Genomic DNA, 13,651 nt, shown 5'->3' with positions numbered 1-13,651 from the left:
GTGTCGCTCTTTGCCCCATCAAACCAGGGAGGGTAATCGCGATGTTAGTCGCCTGCAATAAGTGAAGCGTATATAGGTAGAAAAGTAATTTAATTTAAGCGTGATTTCATTAAATCTCGTTAATAAAATGTGATAGATCGATGTTAAGAATACTATAAGGCATCTCATTTCAAAACATGTCTAGACTAGAAAATACAATAGTAATAATTAAAAATGATAGTCTTTTTCAAAACATTCTGCATATGTTTATGCGTACAATGTGTATATAAGCATTAAGTAGTATAAAATAAAATTGAGCTATACGAGTATAATGAGTTGATAATAAAACAGCATGAGATAAATATAGACATTGACCTGCGTCACCAGGTCTTTAAAAGAGGTGATTACTTTATCGAGTTTTCAAGTTATATATAAGGTGAAATCTCTTTCGCTTTCTTAATTATCCGCATATAATAATAAGTCATAAGTGTATCAATTTGGTTGAGAATTTACATGGTTGTGTATCCTCCAAATATTCTGTTACTTATTATTTGTTACAAAGGGGATTACATGTATATTTGCTTGAAAGAAAATTGCATATATCTTACAAATGATGATTTAACTAAAAATAATCATGTAATTTAACTCATGTTTATAAATAGAATTGGCTTATTTATTATAGGCTTTTTCGCTGTCAAGACACGTCGTGAAAGCTTCATAAATCATGAGGCAACGAGTCGCATTTCCCCATTATGAATCTCGAGTTAGCTAATCCCTCGCGCAGACTCGAGAATCAATAAATCGCGACTGAAAAGAAGATCGGTCATTCTCTGTACTTGAGTCACATTAATTGGTTAATTTTACCGTCGCAGCGGTCGATTCCGTGAAAGTCGGGAAGTCGCGGTCGTTAGAGCGGAAACGACAACTCTTCTATGGAGGACGCGACGCGATTGCAAGAGATCCCTCATATACCGGAACTCGATGAAATTTCTTCGGTCGCGGACTCGTTTCCGTTTCACGATAACTGGAGTTTCCGCATATCAAAAGCTAGAGAAATCCGTAATTCAAAGTCATCAGAGATTCACTTTTCGACGATTGAATTCTGGTGAATTTTAGGGAAATGTGTTTTAAGAAATCTCTCTTTCTTCGAGAAGAAAATCTTCGTAATGAAAAATAAATCGTGTAAACTTTGTCAATTACTTCGAACATTTTCGAACGTGTAACAGTTGCAATGAGCGAGACCCTTTGATCAATTGAGACTCTCAGTCAGAGAGTCTCAATTGATCAAAGGGCTTACTGTCGCCTCGTGAAAGCGCGAGTGAACGCACAAAGGTCATTAAGGCCGCGATTTGCGTTTCGCGTCACGACTTGTCCTCGATCGGTATGCAAGTACCAAGTATCTCGCACCCAGTTGGCTGCGACATTGAGGCAGTTCGACGCCTCGAAAGTGAATCTCAAAGGTCATCAGACGAAGCCGCTCCCTGAAGCGTTCCTAGTTTGCACATTCCTAATTATTTGCACTACCGATATTAACATGATTAATAGTAATCGTCAAAAAAAAGAGAGAGAAAGAAAAAGCATGAAAATAATCTTTTTATATTAAAATATTAAATAAAAAAAGAGAACAAGGAAATGTATTATTCATGAAAATAAGATATAATAATATTCATATAAAATTACATAACAACTATTTAACTCTGAATTTCTACTTTGTTAACTAACTCACCGTTATTCCATCACGCATCGATATTACTGCCGTAATTAGAACCGATATTACGACTGTAATTACTACAAAGTTGCTTTTGATTAATTTCAATGTTAGTTAGAGTTAGTTTGTCTAGAATTTATATCCAAATTTATATTAATTTCGTCATTACAAAGTTTCTATTCGTTTCCAACGAATGCTTTATTACTGGTTTGCTGTACGATTAGCGCGATTCTAATTATGCAATATAATATCGCCATATCAGACGGGAATTGAAATAAGTCACGGTAGTATTTGACAACAAAGTAAAGACCGGTTTTGCCGTTAGTTGTAAATATATTTTGCGTATATAGCTATACTTTAATGTTCTATATGTAACAATTTTTAGAGTCATGCTTGGATTTGTCCGCGTCAGCCTCGTGCGCGCATTTACTATTTAATATCTCTTCATAAAAAAAAGGTTTCCCGTTACTTTTGCCCAAGAAACAAACGTCGCGACAATTGCCTAGACATTGGCGATAGATCCTTTCCACGCTTGGAAATCCAACGGCTCGCAACGCCTTTCGTGCAAAGTCAACACCATTGCATTACACGACTGTCGTGAGAGCAATGGACGATAAGATTGCTATTGTGGGACTCGAAATAGTTGGCGTGTGTCCAACGCAGGCGCCTGGTTTTCACCGTGGCACTCTATGTGTCTCCCTTTTTTTCTTTAAAATTCCGACACTGCACTTCGCAGCATACAGTTAACTTTAGACATGGCTATGATGAAGGAATTATATCACTTGAACTCTTTTAAACTCAATGAATTATATAATATTATGCTGCCAACATCTGTTGTTCCAAGAAAGTTTCTTTGCAAATATGTTCTTTTTTATAACGCTGGAAAAATGGAAAGACGTGTTAGAAGTTTTAAAGTAGATCGTTATTGCTTCCTATTAAATTTCGCCAAAATCGATTCCAAGTACTTTTTGAATAGTGAATCAACTTCAGTAACTACATATATACCTGTAGCTACGTACCGAAAGTAAATTACCTTTTCCACCTAGCGTGTACAAATTTCTGGCAGAATGATACATGAGCAAAAAGTGGATTTTAATCGTTATCGCGATAGTCGCGACAGGCGGAGCGGTCCTCCATGGCAGTCTAATGGCGGCTTATCGGCGGTTCATTTCGCCGTCACACGATCGTTCGTACCTGTCTCGTGATACCTGAAACACATACACACCTTCAGGACCGTGTAATTTGCCGGCGCGTGATAGAACTAGCGTGCGGATTCGCGCGGCTTTTCGCTCCGTTACGTCACGAAGGCCAGTCTCCACGGGGAGACCATGGGGGAGATCACGAGGGACGGATCATTCGTGTTAGGCGTTTCTACCTGGTGGAGTTGGCTGCTTCTCGAGGGAGCACCTTCCCGAGGGAGCGCGTCCAAGCGTGCGTGCAATCACAACGCGACCTTGACGGGCCATTGCCCTGTGATCCTCACCGGAGACAGTCGCTTTGCATCTCTCTTCTCTCCAGGAGGCATGGGATCCTCCTGTGTCAGGCTCCTCGCTGCTGTCAGACGTTTAAAAATATCGTCTCGCGCAAGGGCGGTACTGGGAAACGCCGAGAAAGTCGGTGCACTCCACGAAAAACGCACGCACGAGAAACGTATCGCTTCTTCAGACACACAGTGTGACCGTGTTGTTTGCTTAATTAGACTGCCACTGCGATGATGACTGGATTCATCTGCACAAAAAGGCAATAAGAGCGAGGCAAAAAATAAAATATCTTTTCGCGTTAAGACTGACTGATGCGCTTGATGCGCTTCGAGGCAAGAGGCGAGATGATGAAGCGTAGGACGACAGGAAATCGAGCAGCTCGACTTATGTGCATGCTTATGTAAGATCGCGGGATTATCACGCATCTCGCTGCCAACGCCTATTACTATCGGTGATGACGCCGGTCGGGGAAGTTACACGTTAGACATGCATGCGAAGCAGCATCGCTTTCTCCAAAAGACCACCTCCTCACCGTGAAGCGAGACACGTGAAAGCGAGACTCGCCCTTAGAATCATTATGCGAACCTCGCTTCTCGCGTTGCATCTCCAATAACGCATTCTCGTAACGTGATAAATTCGCTTGTAACGATGAACTTCGCGTATGCGACGAGACATCCGGTAATTACGTAGTCATGTAAAGTCAAAGCGGATGTCGCGATACCTCCGCGTGCACCATCTCCCGAACTTTATCTCGCAAGATCTTGTTCGAAGCACGTTCCTTCTCGACTCTCGCATTCGAAATTCCTGAAATGTGTTAAATGCGATGCAATGCATTGCACTGAATTTCTTCAAGTTCTTCGGTGAGTCTCTGATATTGAACAATTGTAAGCTGGAATTAAACTAAAAATCCGTTTAATGTAACTAAATAACGTAAAGAAGCGGTGAGAATGTTAAGGTAAACGAGATAACTCAGCACTGATCTTGCGTTACGTAAATGCTTCGTGCGTATTCGTCTTACATTTTTGTGCCGCGTTGCACAAGCTATCTCCGGCCGAGGGAAGCGATTGAATCCAGAAAAAAATCAATGGAAATTTATTCTGCGGAATTGTATAGCCGATGTCAGGAGTCAAGCGTTGCTTTGAACATGTCTTCGGGCCATCAGTTTTCTCCAAATATTTATGCGAGGCGGTATAGATTAACCTATGACCCCATGGAACCTAGCCGCAGTGCATGAGATTTGCGGCGTGTTCCTGTCATTGGAATCCTTCAGGAAGGATATACAATACATACGATTGTGCAACGTATAATAATACATCTCGCTTTATACGCCTATTCGCCTTTTTTGAAATTCACTTCTATGCTTCGCAGCATTCTGGATGATCCATCAGCACTTATACCTATACTGTTTATTGTATGACGCGTGTTTGCTGGTCATCGAAAGGAGAAACGCGTCTCAGCGTTCACCAAACGTACGAAACGAGTGCGCGCGCTAATTCACGCCGATTACGAGTCGTGAATCTGTTTCACCTTGTGTTCCAGCGTGTGCGCGATCTAATTGTTAACACGCGTAGTTAGCGCCTTGCGTAATTCTCAACCGACACTTTCAGCCTGTTCATGCCAGAGAAGAATCTACAGAAAGGAGATACAGGTATGCGCGCACCTTACGCGGCACATGATCCATCCACGTGAGCCCTCCTTCGCGTCCACCAAGAGAAACATCCAAGCTGGAGTTCTCTACGTCCTAGACATCGTTTGCGCCCGTCTTTCCGGTCATCGCGACCACCATCGCCAGGCAACCGCATCACCTTTAACGAACGCAAATGGAATACAAAGAGCATCGTGTCTATTTTTATCACTAATGCAAGTAACCTCGATGCGAAGCGGCGTTTCTAGTCTTTTCAGGCACGAAATGCTATGACGAAAAACATTAGGGATACATAAAGTGCCTTAATAACAGTATCATGATACTGTTATTAATACAGCAGTGTAATATAACAGTAATACTGACAGCAATAGTATAATATTATATCAGCGCAAGCAAGCCTACAATTAATTTCGACACGCGTGACGTCGTAGATACGACATCAAGGGAGACTTTGAGAATTGAGTCAGATAGCCGATTATGCAAATTACGTCGGCTTCCATCTTTCACTTTTCTTCCATTGCGCAAGATGTCTTGCTAAAATGAGCAAGCTGTCCCCCGATTCTGCCAATTATTGCTGCATCGTTTCTCTTGTCTAATTCAACTATCGTGGCTGAAACGCCACGCCAACGTTGCGTCCTAAAAATTCACGTCGCCAATAGATACCTTCGAGCAACAACGTAGTAAACACCGAGTATAGATATCTCTGAGCGCGACCAACAGCTTATCGGTATTTTTAAAAATGTATCGGCAGAACAGAATCAGCACGACACGGAATCGGTTAGATATCCGTGCGGCACGCAGCACTTATCGTTAGATTAGAATGCACTCTATTCATTAAAGCGAAGCGAGCGAGGTAGCGGCGAGCGTCCGCGTCGGGACGAGGCGTAGATTGCAGGAAGGCCTGCATCAGCGTTAAAGTGCATCATATAGCGTCCTCGGCAGCGCGTTGTCCTAATTCGGTCGTCGTTATACGAGGAGAGGGCCCCCTCGGCCGTCTGCAGGACGTGCAATTGCATAACGGACTCGACTGCACACCGGCCGGACTTATTATACGAGCGGCTGGTAGTCGCTGACGTTTCTGGAGCAAAGGAGCCCTCCGCGTTGCGATTCCATCGTACCAGCGGTGAGTGATCAAATCAACGCATCTACTTCAGGTTCTCATCGTGTTGGGAGAATGCAACGTACGCGAGAAAATGGTTTCTCGGCTGCAACGTATGAAACATTATCATCATCATCATCATCATCAGCAGCAGCAAAGATTAACATTAACAGGAAAAAACAAATCGAGACGATCGAGCTGATCCTTTTCTAGCGGCCGCTTTTGATCTTCGAAGCGTGTACAACTGCGTCTACTACCGCTATCGTGTACAACCGCTGCCGTTTAACGCGTTGATCGCCGGTCTCGTTAATTAGGCGTATCAGTGCTCTAGTGACCGCGTATTTATGCACTACGCCGGTTTCGCGTAGCGATCACGTATAGCTTCTCGCGGGGAGTGTCTGAAAGAGTCAGCCAGCTGGAATCGAAAACGTGGCATTGCCCTTGCACATTTCTTTCCGAGCAATTTTTTGTGCAAGATCGAGCGCGAACCCGGAGCGTCCTTCATCGTTTTGCAAGGCCTGCCGTCGAAACTGGTCTATCCTCGATGCCGACTCGCATCGAGGCGTCAACTTTCTTCGGCGCGTTTCTCCTGGCCGCCATCGATTTTCGAGATACGCCCGCGATCGAACTGCAACGTCAAACCCACGCTGCTGCATGGCGAGAGGAAAGTGCAGCAGCCTGTATGGTGAAAGAGAAAGGCCACGCGAAAGGATACGTGCTATGATAGTGGAGGCGACGCCGGTCCCGGTCTTCTCTCTCGGTGCATCAACACGGTGACCTTTCGTCGTTACGAAAGATTTAATACTTATGATCAACGTGCGCGCACGTGAAGATGCTGTTGGCGGGGTCGCGGTAAAAATCAGTCCGCGTGACGGAACAATCGACCACACGATCGTATTTCCGTATGTCCAGCCGATAAAAAGCTCGATGACGAATCGTGGCCCCATGATCGATGCCGAGAGAAATCCTCATTTGAATGTACGAACGTTTGAATGTATAACATTATATATCAAACTGGCCGTCAGTTTGAGCGAGTCGGTTTCGAGCATGATGTCCTCTTGTCTGCTGATAAGATATTCTGCGAATAAGATATTATCCGTAGATAATCAGATTCTGAAATATAGAGGGATAGGGAATGGATTTACGATGAATAAATAAGCATGAGTGTACATATAGAAAAGATATATTCATAATATACAGGGTGTCCCGAATTTAAATGTCCAAACTTCGGGAGCGTGTAGGGGATGATAAATCAAAAATAAAAAGTCCTTTAGAGATATGCTCGTTTTTACTTCGTTTTGGAAAAATCGCAAAAAAGAAAACGTAGATTTCACACTTATTTATTCATGTTGTCACTTGCTTAATGTAAATGTAGATATTGTTCAAAATGTTGGCCTCTTGCTGCAATGCAAGCATTGCATCTAGTACGGACAGCTCGTGTTGCAGCCAAACACTGATCTGGTGATATTTGGTGCACTGCAGCCACGATTCGGTCTCTTAATTGCTCTCTTGAGTTGACTGGCAACGAATAAACTTCCTGCTTCAGGGCCCCCCACACAAAGAAGTCCACTGGTGTCAGATCAGGTGATCGAGCAAATTCATGCTGGAACCTGTATTCTCTAACAGTCCTGGGATTTTCATGAGCCCATACATGAGAATTTCTGTGATTAATAATTCCTCCTCTTGTAAACGTAGCTTCATCCGTCCACATTATTTTTGATGGAAATGAATTATCATTATCAAATCGCTCAAGAAACCAATTGCAAAAATTCAACCTGTTGAAATAATCCTGGGGTAATAAATTCTGCACTTTTTGAATATGTAAACAAAAAAAGAAATGTAAACAAACAAAGGAAGTGCGAGAGTATGCGCGGCGCCGATTTTCAAACAGAAGAATTCCGGAACGACGAGTCATTGCTGCATGAAATCTACGTTTTCTTTTTTGCGATTTTTCCAAAACGAAGTAAAAACGAGCATATCTCTAAAGGACTTTTTATTTTTGATTTATCATCCCCTACACGCTCCCGAAGTTTGGACATTTAAATTCGGGACACCCTGTATACGAGTATGTACTTTTTTGTAATAGTCGAAAAATAATTTTGGTTCTTTATTTCTCTTGCCAAACCAATTTTAGATGTATAATTCATCAAACTTGCTAAAGAATCTCTTATTTTGACAGCCGCACGATAATCTGGTATTTCTCAAGAGCTCGATCTCTTCTTGATTACGAAACTCTATTATTCGGCCATGTAACGCTCATAATATGAGGGGTTTTTACGATGAACCTTTAATTAAGTGTACTTTCATCAAACATGCCTTCCGGGAATCGATGATCCCGCGGAATGTAAATGGAAACAAAAAAGAAGGCCAAGAAGCATCTTTCTTCTCTAAATAGAGAAAATACATCATTACGAATATTTAAATATCCCAATAGAGATACGTGATACGTCCTTTTAGTTGAAGAAAACGAATGCAAAAAACACATGATTACATCACGACTGCGAAGGTCGGAATTGCTTTTTTCTACCGTTCCGTTACTATTCCATCTACAATGCCGCAACGAACCGGCTTCCAATAATTAATCGTAACGGTAAATGCATAGCCTTTATCGGGTAACTTATTCGCGTTTCAGAACATGGGTAAAATGTCAACTGGTCTAATGATTAATCGCGCATATGCGCTACCAGTATTTTCGTTCAATCTTTGCGCATCGCGATGTTGTCAGGTATGCGATGTCGAAATCAAAGTCATTCGCGTGCTCGATAATGTTCGATAATCTCGCCAGCAGTATTGTCGACGCCAATGACAGTAACGATAACGTGCCGACGTACGTACCATAGCAACGAGATGTTACTGGCGAAGTCTTATAGGAATATTTATTGCGTGTACCATGACAGATATCATGACGATCGGAAAAATCCATATTTCATTCAAGTGAAATTCACTTGAATGTGAGCGGGGAAATTAGAAACTTTTGCTGTTTGTTTATGGGTATGCTTTCAGGCATACCCGTCATAACGCAATTTTAATCGCTCGTAATCACGATCGATTTATCGTCGATGATGCTTGCGGGCATTCTCGCGGGCAGGTCACTTTTGAACGGCCACCGATCCGCTTAACGACGCACGCAACGCACCGATAATTCAGCATTCACCGACGTGCGCTCGGCCACCATTAATTACGCTCGTAAGTTTCATAGCTAGAATGACGCAAGAATGGTGCTTTAAATAATTTATTTCCGATGTGCGCCACGTTAACGCTTAGGGGCGATAAATAAGGGAAGAGCGGATGTGCACGCGTTGTAGAGAAGCGAGAGTAGAACCAGATTACGGTGGTCAGACTGACCTGTCGTTAACGCCGGTGATTCACGATGTCAGACCAGCGCAGAAAGGATTACGTTCTTCGCGTATGCTGACAGTATCTGACAGTGAATTTATAGCTGGTGCACTTTATGATAAGAAGGCGCGTGCGGATTGTGCACGCGTTAACGCGCGGCTTAAGGTGCATAATTTTTCGGCTACGTCGAGGAGGCTACTTTGATTATTCGAATTAATGGGGTGTCGCGTCCGGGTGTAACAAACTGGTGGATTGAATTCGCGAACGAGAATCACTTTGTTACATATAATGTATAGTAAAATTAATAAGTGAATACTGCATGAGAAAAAGAGAGAGAGAGAGAGAGAGAGAGGGAGGGAGAAAAAGAAAGTGTCAAATATAAGCGATTGTATAATATTAATGAGTATAATTCGAATAATTTTATGTAAATTGAATTCAATTTCGTCTACATGTCTTTCATGATTCTTCTTCGTTAATTCATTCGTGATAGTATTACTTTTGTACTATTTCATTCCATTCAATTCGATTCAACTGATGCTTCCATTTTTCTGACGATTCGCACTTCTTCTCGATAGAACGTTACACAAGACTCACGTTCGCAGTTTTTGCACCGTTTTTTTATTGTTCATCCGGAAGTACGGAGCGTATAAAGTATACGCTCGAGATGCAACCGGAGCATGCGGTCGATTAGAAATTGAATTACTTTCGCTGCCATCGGATGGCTCGCTGTTTCCATCACGCTTTATGGTTTAAGGTTTGCGACCGTTTAAATAGCTGCCATAATCGAATCTATCGTGTTTTCTAAAATATGGAAAAAACTTGCGGCGAGCATGCTTGAGATGGAATTTCTGCAAGATACAAGATTTGTGTTCTTAAAATTTTCAACTTCTTGTAAACCTATCATCTTGCTGCTTTTTCTGTTACTCTTCAATTATTAACTTCAATGTCTTTCATCATTTGCATTTAGAATAATGCAACATGTTGATAACAGTTTCGTGTTATTATTCGAGAGTGACTCATTTATTATATAATTTTCGCGTGTGTGGTTTTCAATCTACATATTATCAAGTTAATTGCATGCATTATTAATTATGCAGGTAGAATTATACGAGATATACCAGCTCTTCTATTAACAATATTTCTTTTTCTCTCAATTTTCAACAGTACACGTAAATTTACAAAATTACATTATTCTCACCAACACACAAGTCTAATAAGACATTTGGTATTTTTGCCGAGCAATAATATAATAAAACATTTTTCAAATTTGTAGTGTTTAGCATTGTACCAATTAATATACGACTGGGCGTTTCTAACATTTCTCCGTAATTTTGTAAGAAAACCAGCCTGCTCAGTGTTGCGCATTCCGAGTTTTAGTGTTTAGTTAACATGATGTGTGCATTAATAACGTCTTTGTCAAAGGCTCTTCGCAAGGAATTTCGCAAGGACGCGTCGAGAACCCTGTGTTATAACGATAAAATCTAGCAAATAGTCATCGCGCGCGCACCGTAAAGAAGACGTAATGACGCTGGCAAAAACGCGAAATGACATCACGCCTAGCAACGACTATCGATAAATCCGAGGCCGGTTGCTTCGGCTACTATCTTTTCTAATTGATGCCTTGCTTCTCCGTTGGTTTTCCCGGGTATCGTATTTATGAATCATGCAAAAGTTCCTCGATTGGATTGATCTCTCAGATGCATCGAATAAAATGGAGGAAAGCACCGTGGGGTGGGGTATCTTTGCAAAACACGAACATTTCTTTGCGGTCGCGATCGATTCGTGCAGCTAAACAGAGGTGCAATCGCGGCACGATCGACAAGTCGCGCAAAATTGCACGATTAATGATGATGGCGAAGCAACCGAATTACCGGTAATGATGGACGATTAGTTGCACGATGAACGTTGTAAAACCGGACTAGAGGCTTATAAATCAAGATCAATTTGATCACCGGATGATCATAAATAATCATTCTAGGCTGCGATGATTGTTGTTTGACAATTATGAATGTGCCGCTACTTCTATGCTACTTCTATCCGAACTCCTTTTACTCGGATAAAACAGTTACCAGCATGTCTATAATAAAAACTAAAAAAATACGATAGTTAAATTAAAACGATGATTTCTTACAAGTATCGTATATATTATTATGTACGTTATTAAAAAAGTTTTTAATTTTTAGGTTGTTTAGGTACATATTAAATCTTCAATATTTATATTATGCAAATAACTTGCTTTTTACTATAATTATTAAAAGTTTAAATGTATTATATATCTATCTACGGGAATTATACATGGATATTTTATTTTACATGGATATTTTTATTTAATTTTTAATAGACATTTCATAATAATATTTGTTATCAACGCGTTAGAGTGTTAATTAAACTATTAAGTATGAAAAGTATTGACAACATTAAAGATGATATAATTATTACATTATAAATTTCACAGCACGAATATTATTGTATTTAAAATTTCTCCGGCAAGATTACTTTATTGCTACATCATTGTGTTATCAGAATCTCACGTAAGTAAGCTATCTGCGGAACGCGAATTGCGCAAATAAAAGAAGAATTAACTTCCTACAGCGTAACAATCCAACAGTTATCCTATATAAGACCATCACTTTTGCAATACTGCGTAAAAGCAATAAAGCAATAAAGATTTCTGTGGAAAATGGAGCGAGCAAACATGATATAATATCTTCTCGATAAGAATACGTTCGTTGTTTGGATACCGGATGTCCTTAAGAATTACGCGTGATCTATTTAAACACAGTATTGTTAGATCGTCAATAGTTAGTCAAGGATATTATCGCTAGTGCTATCGTAAAATTGTTCTTTGTGTTATTAACGAATGCCTCACGTTCTTAAAGCGTACTTTCTTACGACGCGACTCATCTTGGTCAGCTCTTTTAACCGCACAGCGCCATTGCGAAATGTTGATTCGTGGTCCTTAAATTGTAAATTTACGACTTTGCTGAGAAACGTGTAAGACTTTCGCTTCTTACACTGTCGAAAAACATCCTGCTTTTACGCGTTCTTTAGGCATGTACGCACGATTTAAACTTTGATGCCCATTGTATTCTTAATTAAACTTCCGCGTTGCGATCCATTATCTAATTGCCACGTATTATCGTCGAGAGGATTTACTCGTTATAAACCGGTGTTATAAATCTTACGAAAAACAGACAAATTTATTTCAGAAGCTCGCACTTGAACAAGCTTATCAAATATAATCGGAATCGGTATCATTCCTCTCGTTGATGTATTATATTTCTCTGAACTGAAAGAAAATATTAGATACAAGATGATATTAAAACAATACTTACATATTAAGCTTCATCTCACATCTATGTATGTAACATGATACATCTATGACATTCCACAACGTGCATAGTTCATAGTTCATAGTTCTAAAAAATAACAACTTAACAATACTAATATTATTAATTTTCAGTACAAGTTTCTAGCGTTAAAAGGAACTGGTAAAAATTTATTACATAGAATTATAGATATTTTTATTATAAACATTTAATAATTCCCTTTTTGGTTCCTCTTCTCTTCTCTTACCATTTCACTTTCCATTGCTCCTTCTTATTTACTGAAGTCAAGTACTTGCTTTATCACCTTGTTCTGTAACAAAACTGAAGATTTTTTCCGCCTTTGTGACTAGATAGTCGGAGCTTGGCACGAGAGGAACCACGCCTTTACACTTTATATTAATACCATCTATTAATATCACCGAGTGTATGTTGCAGATTTGCAAGTAAAGGTCGAACGCAAAATGAACTCACGGGATGTGAGAGAAAATACTCTTCTCACTTACTAGACCGCAATTTTCGTGACGAAACGATATTCACGGGTTTGATTTGCTCTCGGACCGGTCATTCAGTAATGGATGCGATTCGTCACAATCACTCGAATGAGCGTGAAAAGCTGACTTGTTTGCATCTCCTTGACGATTGGCCGACGAGTGAGCTCTTGCGTTAGGTAACATACTCCATTCGCATAGTCCATAGTGCAGTCTCCAGTTGATAAATTCTTCATTCGCAAATTGCGCTGCTTCTCGTTCTTCCCGTAAAGCTTGCCAATTATACGGTAAGCCACTACTTCTTCAATTTCTAATACTAGAACAGTGATTGATGTTGAGTGCATTCTATGGAAAATCGAGTAAATGTAGCAGAAAACTCTAGGCTATATATAATCATAAGCGGAAGCTTAATTTTTATTTATAAAATGATTGAGAAACACGTCGATATGCAATATTTGAAATATAACGACATATATACAATATGTATATATGTGAGATCAATGTGATTCGAAGCGGAGCGATATCGTTTCTCTTTGCGCGGAGTGATATCGCTTTTGCACGCGTTATATCGTTATCGATATGTAGC

At 40.4% G+C, this 13,651-nt stretch overlaps 1 protein-coding gene across 2 annotated transcripts in view; it reads left to right on the top strand.

The window, feature by feature from the left end:
- The window catches only part of LOC105281090, a 39,932-nt gene that overhangs the window by 2,654 nt on the left and 23,627 nt on the right, over positions 1–13,651 (top strand). Inside the window, exon 1 of one of the 2 annotated variants that reach the window (XM_011342070.2) lies at positions 5,745–5,936. The exons of the other annotated variant lie outside the window; for it this stretch is intronic. The gene's annotated coding sequence lies outside the window, so the exon portion shown is untranslated. Of the gene's footprint in view, positions 1–5,744; positions 5,937–13,651 lie in introns of those variants that run through there. 2 annotated transcript variants of the gene reach the window in all.

Source organism: Ooceraea biroi, chromosome 5, assembly GCF_003672135.1.
Source record: "Ooceraea biroi isolate clonal line C1 chromosome 5, Obir_v5.4, whole genome shotgun sequence".
Lineage (NCBI taxonomy): Eukaryota > Metazoa > Arthropoda > Insecta > Hymenoptera > Formicidae > Ooceraea > Ooceraea biroi.
The sequence above is the reverse complement of the archived record's forward strand: the minus strand, read 5'-3'. Positions and strand labels throughout refer to the sequence as shown.